The 17,777-nt window shown below is 56.7% G+C and overlaps 1 protein-coding gene across 1 annotated transcript in view; it reads left to right on the top strand.

Moving 5' to 3' along the window:
- Positions 1-17,777, top strand: part of LOC138285814 (dehydrogenase/reductase SDR family member 13-like) — a 190,764-nt gene that overhangs the window by 127,273 nt on the left and 45,714 nt on the right. The window lies entirely within an intron of this gene.

Genomic DNA, 17,777 nt, shown 5'->3' with positions numbered 1-17,777 from the left:
CGCCACGCCAACAGAAATACGCCCATCCCATTACGACCCACGAATCCACGCGGCGGTCATTCAAACGCGGTATTCCATTGGCGGGACACACCGCCGCGGTCAGAATACACACAAACGAACAAAACTCAGCCACATTGGACGATTTGAATCCCACACACCTGATACACATACACACACCACTCCCACACACACAATACAATATAAAACACACACCCACATCACCCACAAACCCCTACGCTAAAAAATTCGTAAAGAAGGCAAGAGCGAGACACCAGCATCCAAAAAATAACAGCCACAGCCACTCAACACCATCACCCACACACTATCCACACACAAAACAACACACACCACCACACTCAACTCACTTAAATACACATACTCCACCCCACACATCATACTCACCACCCCATGGCACCCCAAAGACAACCCCGCTTCACAGACGAAGAACTCAGGGTCATGGTGGAGGAAATCGTTCGGGTAGAGCCCCAGCTGTTCGGCACACAGATACAATACACCAGCATTGCCCGGAGGACGGAGCTATGGCAGAGGATTGTCGACAGGGTGAACGCAGTGGGACAGCACCCCAGAAATCGGGAAGACATCAGGAAGCGATGGAACGACCTACGGGGGAAGGTGCGTTCCATGGTATCCAGGCACAACATCGCCGTGCAGAAGACTGGCGGAGGACCCCCACCTCAACCCCCACAATTCACATCATGGGAGGAGGAAGTCTTGAACATCCTGCATCCTGACGGCCTCGCAGGAGTCGGCGGAGGAATGGATACTGGTAAGTTGAAGCTTCAATACTGCTTCCCCCCCACCTGCATGCCAAATCAGACCCCAACCCTCACCCCCATCCTCGAACCCCACCCTCACCCCCACCCCCATCCTCACCCCCACCCTCACCCCCACCACCATCCTCACCCCCACCACCATCCTCACCCCCACCACCATCCTCACCCCCACCCCCAGCACACCTATTCCCCGCCAATGTCTCACCATCACAACCCACACATCCCAAAACCTAGGCCTGCATGCGTCCACTAAGCATGGACACCCATCACCAAAGCATGCCCAATGCATATACACATCCCCCCCACAAGCCACCCTCACCAAAGCCCCCACACACGAATGCCAGCACTTGGGGACACGAGAACCCACAGATACACCCATATGCCACACATTGAAACTATAACCATACCTCTATACCCCTGCAGGACCCGACCGTCAACACACCGCGGCGGAGGGGCCAGAATTCTCCACACCCCCCACCCAAGAGGCCGTCAGCGATGACAGCAGCTCTGTCGACCTGGACACCGATGACCAGCCCGGACCATCGGGGACCTCTGGACAGTCGGTTCCCCTCACACAGGCCCAGGCCACTACAGACCCAAACCCCTCTGGGAACACCAGCACAGCTCCCACCCAGCGGGCCCATGCCTCTGTCTCCAGGGCGCGTCAATCTGCGGTGTGTCTACCACTACAGGGCACCCAGGATAACCCACCACCCCAACAACAACAGGGACCTGGGGGCAGTGGTAGTGGGCACACCGGCCAGGGGGCAGAGGCCCAGGGAAACAGGGCAACTCGAGGGCAGCTGTGCGACAGGGGGGGGAGGAGAGGCCCAGGGAACCCACTCTCCACGAGGTCCTCACCACCATCATGGGAGCATACAACCGCTCCCAGGAGACGATGGCGACGGTACTGGCCCGGTTCCAGGAGATCCAGGTACTGCAGGAGGAACACTATCGGGGGTACAGGGAGGACATCAGAGCCATCAACACCACCCTGGTTACCATGGTAGGGCTGCTGCAGGACCTCGTCAACAACAGGGCGGACACTCAACAACACCCAAGGGCCCCTGCCACTAGCCTGGACCAAGAACAGCCAACCACCTCCGCCGGCGCTAGTGGACAGGAGGCCCCCGCACAGCAGCAGCCCACCAGACCCCCACCTCCTGCAGGAGAAGAACCACCCCGCAAGAGGGCCCTGAGATCTCGCAAGAAGACAGAGTAGGATGTCAAGACCCCCGCCAGCAATGGATACCACCTGATGTCATCCCACTGTCCCACATTGTCACCCTGTCCATCCTTGAACTGCCCATGCTCCATCTCTCCACAGGCCTCTGGACAATGCACCTGTGTGACTGTTACTCTGGACTCTGCCATGGACATTCCTTCACCATAGCCCCCACCCACTTGAAACCACCCATCCCATTTTGAGCACTTCAATAAACACCTATTTTGCACCAAAATATCTGGAGTCTGGCTGTGATTTCAATAGATTGTAATTGACATGACAGTGCAAATATGTCCTTGTACATGGTGAAGTCAACAAACAGCTGCCACAAAGCTGTAGTCCATGGGGAAACGAAGCACAGGACTCGTAGTGGGGACCCCAGATCTGAAATAGGGAGGGAAAAGCCAAAACTCAGTCATCATACACTGGGGCAAATAGACAGGCAGCAGAGATGCTGGAGAGTAGTTAACATTTACTAAATTATCTTTGAAATGTTACCTGTGTCCTATTGGAAGTACTGTTCAATGATTCTGTCCCTGTTGTCTGTTTCAGCCCCGTCGTCTTCCTCCTCGTCACTCTCCTCAGGTTCCACCGCTGCCACAACACCACCGTCTCGACCATCCTCCTGCAGGAAAGGCACCTGGCGGCGCAAAGCCAGGTTGTGAAGCATGCAGCAGGCCACGATGATGTGACACACCTTCTTAGGTGAGTACATTAGGGATCCACCTGTCATATGCAGGCACCGAAACCTGGCCTTTAGGAGGCCAAAGGTGCGTTCGATCACCCTCCTAGTACGCCCATGGGCCTCATTGTACCGTTCCTCTGCCCTGGTCCGGGGATTCCTTACTGGGGTCAGTAGCCACGACAGGTTGGGGTACCCAGAGTCCCCCACTAGCCATACACGGTGTCTCTGTAGCTGTTCCATCACGTAAGGGATGCTGCTATTCCTGAGGATGTAGGCGTCATGCACTGACCCTGGGAATTTGGCATTTACATGCGAGATGTACTGGTCAGCCAAACACACCACCTGGATGTTCATTGAATGGTAATTTTTTCTGTTCCTGTACACCTGCTCCCTGTCTCTTGGGGGAACCAAAGCCACATGGGTCCCATCAATGGCACCAATTACGTTGGGAATATGTCCAAGGGCGTAGAAATCACCCTTCACTGTAGCCAATTCGCCCACCTCAGGGAAAATGATGTAGTTCCTCACGGATTTCATCAGGGCAGACAACACTCTGGATAACACCTTCGAAAACATGGGCTGAGACATCCCAGAAGCAATTCCCACGGTTGTCTGAAATGACCCACTTGCCAAGAAATGGAGTACTGACATGACCTGCACCAGAGGGGGAATCCCTGTGGGTTGGCGGATGGGGGACATCAGGTCGGGCTCCAGCTGGGCACACAGTTCATGGATAGTGGCACGGTTAAGACGGTAGGTCAGGATAATGTGGCGTTCTTCCATTGTCGACAGGTCCACCAGCGGTCGGTACACGGGAGGATTCATCCGTCTCCTCGCCCAACCCAGCGGACGGTGCCTAGGAATGACAACATGGAGCACACAGTCAAGCAACCCACAGGTACGTACTCACAGCTAGCACAGTATACGATTCTCTATGCAGTGAATGGCGTGTCTGAGTGGCTATGCAAGGCCTAGGCCTGTGTGACGCAGTTGAAATTGAGCCATGTGGGCCCTGGAAATGGCGGCTGCCTGACCTGTGAAGTGTGACAATGGGATGTGAGGTCAATGCGCTGGCGTGGCACACCGCGGCGGGCGGCGGGCGAAGACCGCGGCGCGAAGCCGCATTGGTTAACATTGAAGCCTATGGGTTTCAGGAGCCAATGGCGAAGGGCGCCGGCGGTGGCGGGACGCACCGCCGCGGTACGCACCGCCGCGGACGTGACCGCCATTTTCTATCTACTTATCCACTTGCGACTTGAACTTTCACAGGAGAGGACCTATACTGCAAGTGTTGCTGTGACCTCGGTCTGGAAGGGACAATGGCTGCTGCGCCTGGGGAAAGGGCCCCTGCCTTCACTGGAGAGGAGTTGGAGAAACTTGTGGATGGGGTCCTCCCCCAGTATGCGCTACTCTACGGTCCTCCAGACCAACAAGTGAGTTTAATTCAATATGGATTTGGGGCCACTGGCTGGCTTGGGGGCCTGGCGGGGGGCCTGGCGGGGATGGGGGGCATGTTGGGCCTGGCGGGGGGCATGGCGGGGGGCCTGGCGGGGATGGGGGGCATGTTGGGCCTGGCGGGGGGCATGGCGGGGGGCCTGGCGGGGATGGGGGGCGTTGGGCCACTGGAAAGGAAAATGCTGAGAAACTTGAACGTGGTATTTCTCCCTCCCTGTACGTGTCACATAGGTCCGCGCCCATGAGAAGATCAGGATTTGGCGTGCCATCGCCAAGGAAGTCCGGACCCTGGGGGTCCACCATCGACGGGGCACTCACTGCCGCAAGAGGTGGGAGGACATCCGCCGCGGGACCAAGAAGACCGCCGAGTCTCTGCTGGGGATGGCCTCCCAACGTAGGCGGGGTGCCTGCCGTCAACTGAGCCCCCTGATGTTCCGGATCCTGGCGGTGGCCTACCCTGAATTGGATGGGCGCGTGAGGGCAGCACAGCAGACACAAGGGGGTGAGTACAAGCATTATCTACTCTGTTGTCGCGCAGTGGAGGTGTCTGGGTGGGGGAGGAGGGCTGGGGGTCCCCCTAGGCCAGGGCGATATCTGTAGGCTGGGCACCCCCGTAAGCCCCTGTGTCCCCAGCCACCACCCTCAGTAGTTTGTCAGTACAGCCATCCCTGGGCCGTGTCATCCATGGGTGCAGTTGTCAACTCTAGGCGTGTAGGGCATGTTCCACGGAATGCGTAGCGGACCCCAAGTGCGCAACTTAGTGCAGGGGGCATCTGTGTCTGTCATGTCCGCTAACTGTACCGGAGATCCATGTACTCAATATCCCTTTATTTCTCTCTCCCCCCCCCTTTTTGTTTGTCTTTCTGTGCTTGTGTGCATCAGCATCATCAGGCGGAGGAGAAGTGGCATCGGGGCAGGAGGGAGCTGCATCTCACATGGCCCAGGAGGGCCATGCCACAGAGTCAGACTGGACCAGTGAGGCGGAGGGCGAGGGGAGCTCCACGACGGGGACGACTGGACCCTGCAGCGACACGGACACGTCCTCGGAAGGGGGCTCCCTTGCGGGGGTGGCACCATCCGTGCCCCCCGCCATTACAGGTACAGCCGCCACCCAGCGCACCATCTCCGCCCTCCCAGCAGCCCCTCAGCGTTCAACCCGTGCCCGCTCTGCCAGGAAGCCGGGCATCTCCTTCGCCCCAGGCACCTAAGGCCCTGCCCCTGTTACCCCCGCTGCCCTCAGTGAGGAGGTCATTGACCTCCTCCGAACGCTCATTGTTGGGCAGACTACCCTTTTGAATGCCATCCAGGGGGTGGAGAGGGAGGTTCATCGCAGCAATGCGTACCTGGAGGGCATTCATTCGGGTCAGGCTGCCCATCAGCGATCGTTCCAGGCTCTGGCCTCAGCACTGACGGCAGCCATTGTCCCTGTCTCCTGCCTGCCTCTACTAACTCCCTCCTCCCAGTCTCCTGTTCCTCTGCCTGTCCCACCCACACCATCAGACCAGCCTGCACACACCTCAACACCCAAGAGAAGCTCATCCAAACATAAGCACCACAGATCACGCAGACATTCACACACGCAACATTCCGATGCAGACATGCCAACAGTCACTACCACCTCTGTGACCCCCACCTCCTCGTCTCCCTCCTCCCTCCCTGTGACGTCTACACTCACACCTCCATTCACCTCACCATCAGCCAGTGTTTCCATCACCAGCACACCCTCCACTCCAGTCCGCACACGTGCAGTCACCACCCCCACTGCCATTTACACGTCCCCTGTGTCCTCTCCCACTGTGTCTGTCACCCCCTCTTCCACACCACACAAACGCAGCCACCCACCCACCCAACAGCCATCCACCTCACGACAGCCTATCCCTCCTGCACCTGCACCCAAAGACAGCAAACGTGACTCACCTACAACCACATCCTCTCCCTCCACTCCCATTCCCACTGTACCTACCACTCTCCATTGTCCCAAGAAGCTCTTCCTCGCCACTACTAACTTCTTTCCTGACCCTGAGCCCCCCCCTCCTTCTCGTCGGGGTAAGAAGAGCACCTCAGCCACCACCAGCCCTGCAGCCCCCTTGACAAGGGTGCAGGGGTATTGGAGCCCGCCAGCCCGCATGTCTGGATCTTCGCCCAGCAGCAAGGGGACAGCCAGCCCACCCCCTGGGAAGAGGAGCAGAAGGCGGAAGGGGCGCCGCAGGAGCCCGCCTTCTACATCCCCCCCGGACACCACCCAGAGACAGTCACCAGCCACAGCTCCAAAGGGAGGAAGGGGCCACAGGCCCACGACTAAGGAGGGCAAGGGCAGCAAGTCGGAGAGGTCAGGCAGCAGGCCTGCTGCCCAGGAGGAGCCCACAACCCCCATAGCCGCTGCCCCGGGAGGAACCGGCACAGCTGCCCCGGGAGAGCCCACCACCCCCATAGCCGCTGCCCAGGGAGGACCCAGCCCAGCTGGCCAGGAGGGCCCCACCACCCACAGCCCAGGTGGGCAGTGAAGGAGCACCATCCCCGCTGCCCAGGAGGGCACCACCAGGCAATTAGCAGTTGGCCATAGACCGGCCGCCGTCTCAAGAACCGCTGAACTGGGCCCCGCCGTCTCAAGAACCGCTGAACTGGGCCCCGCCGTCTCAGGAACCGCTGAACTGGGCCCTTCAGGGCAAGGACCGCTGAACTGGGCCCCGCAGTCTCAAGCACCGCTGAACTGGGCCCTTCAGGGCAAGGACCGCTGAACTGGGCCCCGCAGTCTCAAGCACCGCTCCGCTGGGCCCCGCCGTCTCAAGCACCACTCCGCTGGGCCCCGCCGTCTCAAGAACCGCTCCGCTGGGCCCCGCCGTCTCAAGAACCGCTGAACTGGGCCCCGCCGTCTCAGGAACCGCTGAACTGGGCCCCGCAGTCTCAAGCACCGCTCCGCTGGGCCCCGCCGTCTCAAGCACCGCTCCGCTGGGCCCCGCCGTCTCAAGAACCGCTCCGCTGGGCCCCGCCGTCTCAAGAACCGCTGAACTGGGCCCCGCCGTCTCAGGAACCGCTGAACTGGGCCCCGCCGTCTCAGGAACCGCTGAACTGGGCCCTGCAGTCTCAAGCACCGCTCCGCTGGGCCCCGCCGTCTCAAGCACCGCTCCGCTGGGCCCCGCCGTCTCAAGAACCGCTCCGCTGGGCCCCGCCGTCTCAAGAACCGCTGAACTGGGCCCCGCCGTCTCAGGAACCGCTGAACTGGGCCCTTCAAGGCAAGAACCGCTGGCCCTTTGGCAGACGTGGCAGGGCAGGATCTATCTCGGGCAGGGCTGCAGGATGTCCTCTGGCCAACTTGCCTCCTCCAGTGGCAGTGGGGTCTGTTATGGACTGTATGGACTGTGGCTTTGCTCTCCCCAGGATGGCCCAGTGGGCAGGCCACCCACTGTATGGACTGTTTGGACTGTGGCTTTGCTCTCCCCAGGATGGCCCAGTGGGCAGGCCACCCACTGTATGGACTGTGGCTTTGCTCTCCCCAGGATGGCCCAGTGGGCAGGCCACCCACTGTATGGACTGTTTGGACTGTGGCTTTGCTCTCCCCAGGATGGCCCAGTGGGCAGGCCACCCACTGTATGGACTGTATGGACTGTGGCTTTGCTCTCCCCAGGATGGCCCAGTGGGCAGGCCACCCACTGTATGGACTGTATGGACTGTGGCTTTGCTCTCCCCAGGATGGCCCAGTGGGCAGGCCACCCACTGTATGGACTGTATGGACTGTGGCTTTGCTCTCCCCAGGATGGCCCAGTGGGCAGGCCACCCACTGTATGGACTGTTTGGACTGTGGCTTTGCTCTCCCCAGGATGGCCCAGTGGGCAGGCCACCCACTGTATGGACTGTTTGGACTGTGGCTTTGCTCTCCCCAGGATGGCCCAGTGGGCAGGCCACCCACTGTATGGACTGTGGCTTTGCTCTCCCCAGGATGGGCCAGTGGTCATGGAGTCCCCTCGTGGATCTGGCGTCGTGTACTCAAGTGGCTGAGGTGCCCCCCCTTCACTTCCCCCTGAGGTGCCTGTCCTATTTTCTTTCTGATGCCCCTGCAGTGTTCTCTCCGTGGAGTTCTTGTCGTGGGACTGGGCCTTGCCCCTTTGCACAGGACCCCTGTGATCCACGGACAGTGGTTGGACTACATTTAGTAGCTGTATATATTTTGTACATAGTTTATTTATTTATTGGGATTACTGGTGTACATATTTCAATATATCTGCCCGTTTATGATCTCTTCTTTTGGTCTTTGCATTATTTCGGAGGGGGGTGGTTTGTGGGTTGTGACAGTGATCTGTGGGAATGCATTGATGTGTGTGTTGTAGTGGGTGTGGGTGGGTGGGTGTGTGCCGGTAATCTTTTCCCTCCCCTGTGTCGTAGGTGCAGTACTCACCGATGTCTTCCGCGCCGCCGGGCGTGCTCCTGGTATATGAGCAGGAATAGGAGTGCGGGGATGACCTGCAACTCTGGTTCCATACTGCCGGAATCTCGCGTGGAGTGCGTAGAGGTGAGCGTTTTCCCGTTCGTAGTCTGTTTCCGCCGTGTTCTTATCGGCGGTGCTCCCGCCCCGGAAAAGGTGGCAGATTGGTGGGTCGTAATAGGGTGGGCGGTACATTGTCTGCCGCCTGGCTGTTGGCGGGAACCGCCGCGCTGTTTGTTTGTACCGCCGTGGCGGTCGGAGTGTTAAGTTGGCGGGCTGTGTTGGCGGTTCCCGCCAGGGTCAGAATTGCATATTTTAGACCGCCGGCCTGTTGGCGGCTTGGCCGCCGCTTTATCACTGACCGCCAGGGTCAGAATGAGGGCCTAAGTGGCATTTAGCAGGAATTGTCCAAATAAATCTAGGTAGTGGTAGAGTTTAAAAAAGTGGGTTATTTGGAGTGAATGTGAGCCCACTACAAGTAATGTGACCACAGACATTTGAGGGTAAAACACTTTTTCACTAATTTAAACATGGGCTCATCCCCCAGTAACTATGACACAGAGCAGACACGTTTATCTTAAGAAAATGTGTAAAGTAGTTAACACTAAGAAAATGGTTCAAAAATCAACACAGAACAGTAAAAACCTCACAACTCTTTACAAAAAGTAGAGAAATTTAATTAACAAAAATTAATCAAAATGAAAAACATCTTGGGGGGGAGGGGCGGCGATGTCGGGAGAAGCAAAATGGCTTTACTGCTGCACAGCTTCTAAACCCGACAACACAGTTATTTGTTCCGTTATTGTACTGCATGAGCAAGGAATATGCACCAGGGAGGCAGAGGCGTGGGCGGATCTCGACAGGCTAAATAAATGACGAGCAGACTTGGCAGGGAGCTGAAATCATTGGCTTCCTATTTAAGAAAGCCAGTATGGTCTTGATGCTGCGTCCGTGGCCTGAAAGCAGAGCAGCAGACTTCTGGAGGCACTGTAAAGCCAGAAAGTGGATCAGAAACGTCCCTCCCCTGCATGGAGTTCGAGCAGTACGAGAAAAATGTTGGCTACAGTTGCTGGGATGCAGTTGTGGCACAGCAGAAGCAACCACCCGACATGTCCCGTTGAAATTAGACTAAGGCTATGTACCTGAGGTGGTGGTTGTAGCGATGAGCCTAATGGACCAAAAAATACCCTGGGGCAACTGAGGAGACAGGAAGAAGGAGCTTGAATCCTCAAGAAAGTGGCAGAGGTTAGATTTGCTCTCCATCCCAGGCACCTGTATGCCCCAACAAAGGGAAAAAACACTGCCACACCACAGATTGAGTACTTCTAGGAAGAAAAACAGCTTATAAACTGAGGAAGAGTGAGAAGGCGACACCTAACAGGTCTGTTGAAAGACCAGTTGGCACAAGGAAATCCAAAGCCATAGACACTGAGCCTATTAGAGGGGGGGAGACGAGAGAACAGTATGACCAGAAGAGCAGAACTGAGCAAAGACTCCTCAGTGGGGCTTGCACAGCCACCCATTGGCAAAAAAGAGCAGACTGGCTCCTGGGAGCTGGTGATACACCGTTCCGGCACCTCCTGTTGTCTGCTGTCTGACTGCTGACCTGTCCCAACTTGTTTGGGAAACAGCGCCCATAGCTTTGCAGGACAGGACAGACCTGACAGTTGCTGAAGACGGGCTGTAACAGGAGCATAAATTGGCAATAAAACAAGATAGATCAATACGCTTTTTTGTGCACTACATTCTCAAGCACCCTCCTCAGTATCAAAGAACCACAACTTTCTATGCCACAAAGGGGTTGGGGGTGCTGTGAAGAATTAAAACCTTTGTTGAAGGACATCATGTTAGCAATACAAGAGGTCAAACATACACTGAAAATCAAAATAGACTCTGCCACTGTTGAAGTCACGGACATAAGTAAGGGTCAGGCACAATGGACAAGCTTTGACCTTTGTGTGAGATAAAACTAGGCACAGTGTGAAGTAATTGACCAACTTCGGAAGGACAACGCATTGTCACAGGGAAGATACTGGAGGAACAACATGAGTCACGGGGGTGCTGGAGAGAGCTGAAGAACCGAGTGTCTTGAATTGTTACTTGAGGACTTCATCCTGCACACCCTCAAACTGAAAGGCCTCTCAAAAATGTTCTCGAAAGAACAGGCTCATAGAGCTCTGATTTCAGTCCCACTGCAAACAATTATTGACCCCCTCTTCAGTCATTGAGTTGATGTATTTCAGGCAGTCAGGTAGCAAAGTCACTTGCAGTGGAATAACTCTGATATCAATATTTTCCCAGATGTCACCCTAAAGGTCTAGAGATTGAGGAGCAGCTTTTGCGAGGTCAAGAGAGTGCTGCAGGAAAAAGATATAAAGGGGGTCATTCTGACCTTGGCGGTAAAAGTCGCATACCGCCGGCCAGAAGACCGCCATAACACCGCCGCGGTAAACCGCCACGGTCATTCTGACCCGCAACTGGCAAACCGCCAAAAACCCGACATCAACAAAAGTCCGCCACACCAAAGGTCAGCGGGAAACTGTCGATGACCAAACCTCCACCGTCACGCCAACAGACATACGCCCCTACCATTCCGACCCACAAATCCCTGCAGCGGTCTTTCAACCGCGGTATTCCATTGGCGGTACACACCGCCGCGCTCAAAATACACACACCTTTACAAAACACTACGACATTGGATAATTCAAAATACACACACCTGAGACACATACACACACCACTCCCACACACCCAATTAAATATAAAACACACACCCACATCACCCACAAACCCCGACAACCACAATTGCGAATGAAGGACAGAGAGAGAGAGCACAGCATAGAGTACACCATCACACAGAGGCAAATCACAACATCACCCACACAATTTCCACGCACAAAACACTATACACCACCATACCCACCACACTCTACAACACATACACCACCCCTCACCTCAACCACACCACCCCATGGCACCCCAAAGACACCCCAGGTTCTCTGACGCAGAACTCAGGGTCATGGTGGAGGAAATAGTTCATGTAGAGCCCCAGCTCTTCGGGGCACAGGTGCAGCACACCACCATTGCCAGGAAGATGGAGCTATGGCAAAGGATAGTGGACAGGGTCAACGCTGTTGGACAGCATCCACGCAATCAGGAGGACATCAGAAAGCGGTGGAACGACCTACGGGGGAAGGTGCGTTCCATGGTATCAAGGCACAACATTGCGGTGCAGAAGACTGGCGGCGGACCCCCACCTACTCCCCCCGAATTCACAGCATGGGAGGAGGAAGTCTTGCACATCCTGCATCCTGAGGGCCTCGCAGGAGTAGGCAGAGGAATGGACTCTGGTAAGTCAAATCTTCACTACTTCATTCCCCCCACCCCACCTGCATGCCAAATCATACCCCCACCCTCACCCCCACCCCCATCACACCAACTCCTTGCAAATGGCTCACCGTCACATCCCACCCATCCCAAAACCTAGCCCTGCGTGCGTCCCCAAAGCATGGACACCCATCCCCAAAGCATGCCCACTGCACACACTCATCACCCCCACATGCCACCGTCACAAAAGCCCCCACAAGGGAATGCCAACACTGGGGGACACGGCCACCCACCCATTACACGAAATGCCACACACAGAAGCAATAACCAAACTCTTATACCCCTGCAGGACCCTAACGCCACCACACTGCCACGGAGGGTCCAGGGATGTCCATCCCACCCCCAGAAGAGGCCCCCAGTGATGACAGCAGCTCTGTCTCCCTGGAGCCTGATGACCAGCCCGGCACATCGGGGACCTCAGGACAGTCGGTTCCCCACAGACAGCCACAGGCTACACCAGACCTAACCCCCTCTGGGAACACCAGCACAGCTCCCACCCAGCGGGCCCATGCCTCTGTCTCCAGGACACGTCAATCAGCGGTGTGTCCACCACTACAGGGCACCCAGTTTGACCCACCACCCCAACAACAACAGGGACCTGGGGGCAGTGGTAGTGGGCACACCGTCCAGGGGACAGAGTCCCAGGGAAACAGGGCAACTGGGAGGGCTGCTGTGTGACAGGGGGGGGACAGGCCCAGGGAACCGACTCTCCAAGAGGCCCTCTCCTCCATCATGGGAGCATACCACCACTCCCAGGAGACGATGGCTACGGTACTGGCCAGGTTCCAGGAGATCCAGGTCATGCAGGAGCAACAGTACATGGGGTTCAGAGAGGAACTGAGGAACATTAGTTCCGCAATGGGGACCATCGTCCTGGCCCTAACCCAGATAGTCACCACATCGCGGGACCAGGTGGCACCACAAAGGGCCCCTGTCACTAGCCTGGACCAGGAACAGCCTACCACCTCCGCCGGCGCTGGTGGACAGGAGGCCCCCACACAACGACGGGCCACCAGAACCCCACCTCCTGCAGAAGAAGAACCACCCCGCGAGCGGAACCTGAGATCTCACAAGAAGACAGAGTAGGATTGCAAGACCCCCGCCAGCAAACGATACCCCCTGATGTCATCCCACTGTCCCACATTGTCACCCTGTCCAACCTTGAACTGCCCCTGCTCCATCCTTCCACAGGCATATGGACAATGCACCTGTGCGACTGAGAACTGGACTCTGCCATGGACATTACTCCACCATCACCCATCCCCGTTTTACAATCATGTTCCTTAAATTTAGCACTTTAATTAAATCACTTCTTGCACTAAAAAAATCTGGAGTCTGCTTGTATTTTTAACAACTGTATTAGACATAACGGTGCCAAAATGTTCAGTTACATTGTGATGACAACATACCACTGTCACACAGCTGTAGTCCATGGGCAAACAAAGCAGAGGTCACGCAGTGGGGCCCACAGCTCTGAAAACGGAAGGGAAAGTCACAACTCAGTTAACAGGAACTGGGGGGGAACTCAGACAGTAGAGAGGCAGGAGACTAAGTAAATGTAAAATGGCGGGGTTGATTCGTACCTGTGTGCTACTGAAAATACTGTTGTATCACTGTGTCCCTGTTGTCTGTGTCGTCCCCGTCGTCTTCCTCCTCTTCACTCTCCACAGGCTCCACAGCTGCTACAACACCACCATCTGGGCCATCCTCCTGCAGGAAAGGCACCTGGCGTCGCAAAGCCAGGTTGTGAAGCATACAGCAGGCCACGATGATATGGCACACCTTCTTTGGTGAGTACATTAGGGATCCACCTGTCATATGCAGACACCTAAACCTGGCCTTCAGGAGGCCGAAGGTTCTTTCTATAATCCTCCTAGTTCGCCCATGGGCCTCATTGTACCGTTCCTCTGCCCTTGTCCTGGGATTCCTCACTGGGGTAAGTAGCCACGAGAGGTTGGGGTAACCAGAGTCACCTATTAGCCACACCCGGTGTCTCTGTAGCTGTTCCATCACATAAGGGATGCTGCTATTTCGCATGATGTACGCGTCATGCACAGACCCAGGGAACTTGGCATTTACATGGGAGATGTACTGGTCAGCCAAACAGACCACCTGGACATTCATCGAATGATAACTTTTTCTGTTCCTGTACACCTGCTCACTTCCACTGGGGGGAACCAAGGCCACATGGGTCCCATCAATGGCACCAATGATGTTGGGGATATGTCCAAGGGCATAGAAATCACCCTTCACTGCAGCCAAATCGCCCAACTCAGGGAAAACAATGTACCTCCGCATGTATTTCATCAGGGCAGACAACACTCTGGACAAAACCTTAGAAAACATAGGCTGAGACATCCCTGATGATATGGCCACTGTTGTTTGGAATGATCCACTTGCCAAAAAATGCAGTACTGACAGAACCTGCACCAGAGGGGGAATCCCTGTGGGTTGGCGAATGGGGGACATCAGGTCTGGCTCCAGCTGGGCACACAGTTCCTGTATAGTGGCTCGGTCAAGTCTGTATGTCAGTATGACATGTCGTTCTTCCATTGTCGACAGGTCCACCAGCGGTCTGTACACGGGAACATTCCTCCATCTCCTCGCAAGTCCCAGCGGACGGTGCCTAGGAAGGACAACATGGAGCACAGAGTCAAGCAACCCACAGGTACGTAACCACATCTTGCACAAAACACGATTCGCTATGCATTGAATGGCTTGTATGAGTGGCAATGCAAGGCCTAGGCCTGTGTGACGCAGTAGAAATTAAGCCATGTGGGCCCTTGAAATGGCGGCTGTCTGACCTGTGAAGTGTGACAATGGGATGTGAGGTCAATGCGCTGGCGTGGCACACCGTGGCGGTAGGCGGTCGAAGACCGCGGCGCAAAGCAGCATTGGTTAACATTGAACCCTATGGGTCTCAGGAGCCAATGACGATGTGCGCCGGCGGTCGCGGTATGCACCGCCGCGGGCGTGACCGCCATTTTCTAACTGCTTAATCACTCGAGACCTGATCATTCACAGGAGAGGACCTATACTGCAAGTGCTGCTGTGACCTCGGTCTGGGAGATACAATGGCTGCTGCGACTGGGGAAAGGGCCCCTGCCTTCACATCTGAGGAATTGGAGAAACTTGTGGATGGGGTCCTCCCCCAGTATGCGCTACTCTACGGTCCTCCAGACCAACAGGTAAGTACACAGGGAGCACATAGTATGGGCTATGCCTGTGTTGAGTGGGGTGGGTGTAAGATGGTGGGGAGGGGTGCGAATGGGGAGTGCAACGCACGACAGATGAGAGCATGTGCCACATGGCAAGGTTGGGGAAGGGGGGGCCACTCACATCGACCATGCAGGAAAGTGATGATATTTCTTGTTCCATCCTGTCCATGTCACATAGGTCAGCGCCCATCAGAAGATCGACATTTGGCGTGCCATCGCCAAGGACGTCCGGGCCCTGGGGGTCCACAACAGACGGGGCACCCACTGCCGCAAGAGGTGGGAGGACATCCGCCGCGGGAGCAGAAAGACCGCGGAGGCTCTGCTGGGGATGGCCTCCCAACGTAGGAGGGGTGCCACACGGCAATTGACCCCCCTGATGTCCCGGATCCTGGCGGTGGCCTACCCCGATTTGGATGGACACGTGAGGACATCACAGCAGACACAAGGGGGTGAGTATCAGCACATTCTGCTATATTAGCGCACAGTGGAGGTGTCTGGGTGGGGGAGGAGGGCTGTGGCTATCTCTAGGCCAGGGCGGTTTCTGTAGGCTAGGCCCCTCCGTTAGGCATGGCCCTGTGCCTCCGCCCCCCACCTCTGTAGGGTGCTAAGTACAGATATTCATGGTTGGGCCTCACCTATGTGTGCATTTGTCGTCCATTGACTTGTAGGCCAAGTCACAATAATTGAGTAGTGTACCCCGAGTGCGCGGCGTAGTGCAGGGGGCTTCTGTGTCTGTCCTCTCCGCCAACGGTGCCGCCAATGCATGCACTCAACATGTCTTTCTTTCTTCTCCCCCCTCTTTTTTTGGTTTTCCTGCTCATGTGTGCATTAGCATTATCAGGCGGAGGAGAAGTGGCATCGGCGCACGAGGGAGCTGCATCTCACATGGCCCCGGAGGGCCATGCAACCGACTCAGAGTACACCAGTGAGACGGAGGGCGAGGGGGGCTCCACAACGGGGACCCGTGGAGACGTCAGCGACACCGACACGTCCTCGGAAGGGAGCTCCCTTGTGGTGGCGGCACCACCGGTGCCCACCGCAACAACAGGTACAGCCGCCACCCAGTGCACCAGCCCCGCCCTCCCAGCAGCCCCTCAGCGTTCGCCCCGTGCCCGCTCGGCCAGGAAGCCGGGCATCTCCTTCGCCCCTGGCACCTCAGGTCCTGCCCCAGTTACCCCTGCTGCCCTCAGTGCGGATATCATTGACCTCCTCCAGACGCTCATTGTTGGGCAGTCTACCCTTCTGAATGCCATCCAGGGGGTAGAAAGGGAGGTGCATCGGAGCAATGCATACCTGGAGGGCATTCATTCGGGTCAGGCTGCCCATCAGCGATCGTTCAACGCTCTGGCCTCAGCACTGACGGCAGCAATTGTCCCTGTGTCTAGCCTCCCCCCTCCAACTTCCTCAACCCAGTCCCACTCCCCTGTTCCTCTGCCTATCCCAGACACACCTACAGACCAGCCTGCACACACCTCAACACCCAAGGGCAGCTCATCCAGACATAAGCACCACAGATCACACAAGCATTCACCCAAGCAACATCCACATGCAGACATGCCAACAGCCACTGCCTCCTCTGTGTCCCCCTCCTCCTCGTCTCCCTCCTCCCTCCCTGTGACGTCTCCACTCACACCTGCATGCACACCACCATCAGCCAGTACGTCCATCACCACCACACCCACAAGAACAGTCCGCACACGTGCAGTCACCACCCCACTGCCATTTACATGTCCCCTGTGTCCTCTCCCAGTGTGTCTGTCACCCCCTCTTCCAAACCACACAAACGCAGGCAGTCACCCACCCAACAGCCATCCACCTCACGACAGCCTCCGTCACAAGCACCTGCACCCAAAGACAGCACACTTGACTCTCCTACAACCACATCCTCTCCCTCCACTCCCATACCCACTGCACCTACCCTTCCCATTGCTCCTAAAAAATTGTTCCTCTCCAAAATTAACCTCTTTGCATCACCTGACCCACCTCCTCCATCTCGTAAGAGTCCAAACAGCACCTCAGCCACCACAAGCCCTGCACCTACTAGGACCATCGTTCAGGGCTATTGGAGTCCACCAGCTCCTAGGGCAGGAACATCGGCCAGCAACAAGGGGACAGCCAGCCCACCCCCTGGGAAAAAATCCAAAAAAGGAAAGGGCCGGCGCGACATGCCTGAGACGGCTGCCCCCCAGGACACCACCCTTGCACCGTCACCTGGCCCATCCACAAAGCAAAGGGAGGCAAGGGCCCCAGAGATTCCGCCAAGGGGGGCAAGGGCAGCAGGGCGGACAAGTCCGGCAGCAGGCGAGCTGCCCAGGAGGGCCCCACCAGCCCCATTTGGGGTGTGACGGAGGACACCCAGGGGCCCAGGAGTCCTGCACAGGAGGGCCCCGCAAGCGATAGGTCGGATGGCGACTGAGCGGGAATGATTGCCCAGATCTGGTTCCCTAGGAACACAATAGAAGCACCGCTGAACAGGGCCCCGCCGAGAGAAGCACCGCTGAACAGGGCCCCGCCGTGAGAAGCACCGCTGAACAGGGCCCCGCCGTGAGAAGCACCGCTGAACAGGGCCCCGCCAAGAGAAGCACCGCTGAAC

This window comes from Pleurodeles waltl, chromosome 3_1 (assembly GCF_031143425.1).
Source record: "Pleurodeles waltl isolate 20211129_DDA chromosome 3_1, aPleWal1.hap1.20221129, whole genome shotgun sequence".
Classification (NCBI taxonomy): domain Eukaryota; kingdom Metazoa; phylum Chordata; class Amphibia; order Caudata; family Salamandridae; genus Pleurodeles; species Pleurodeles waltl.
Note: the sequence above shows the minus strand (reverse complement) of the source record. Positions and strands in the feature narration are given on the sequence as shown.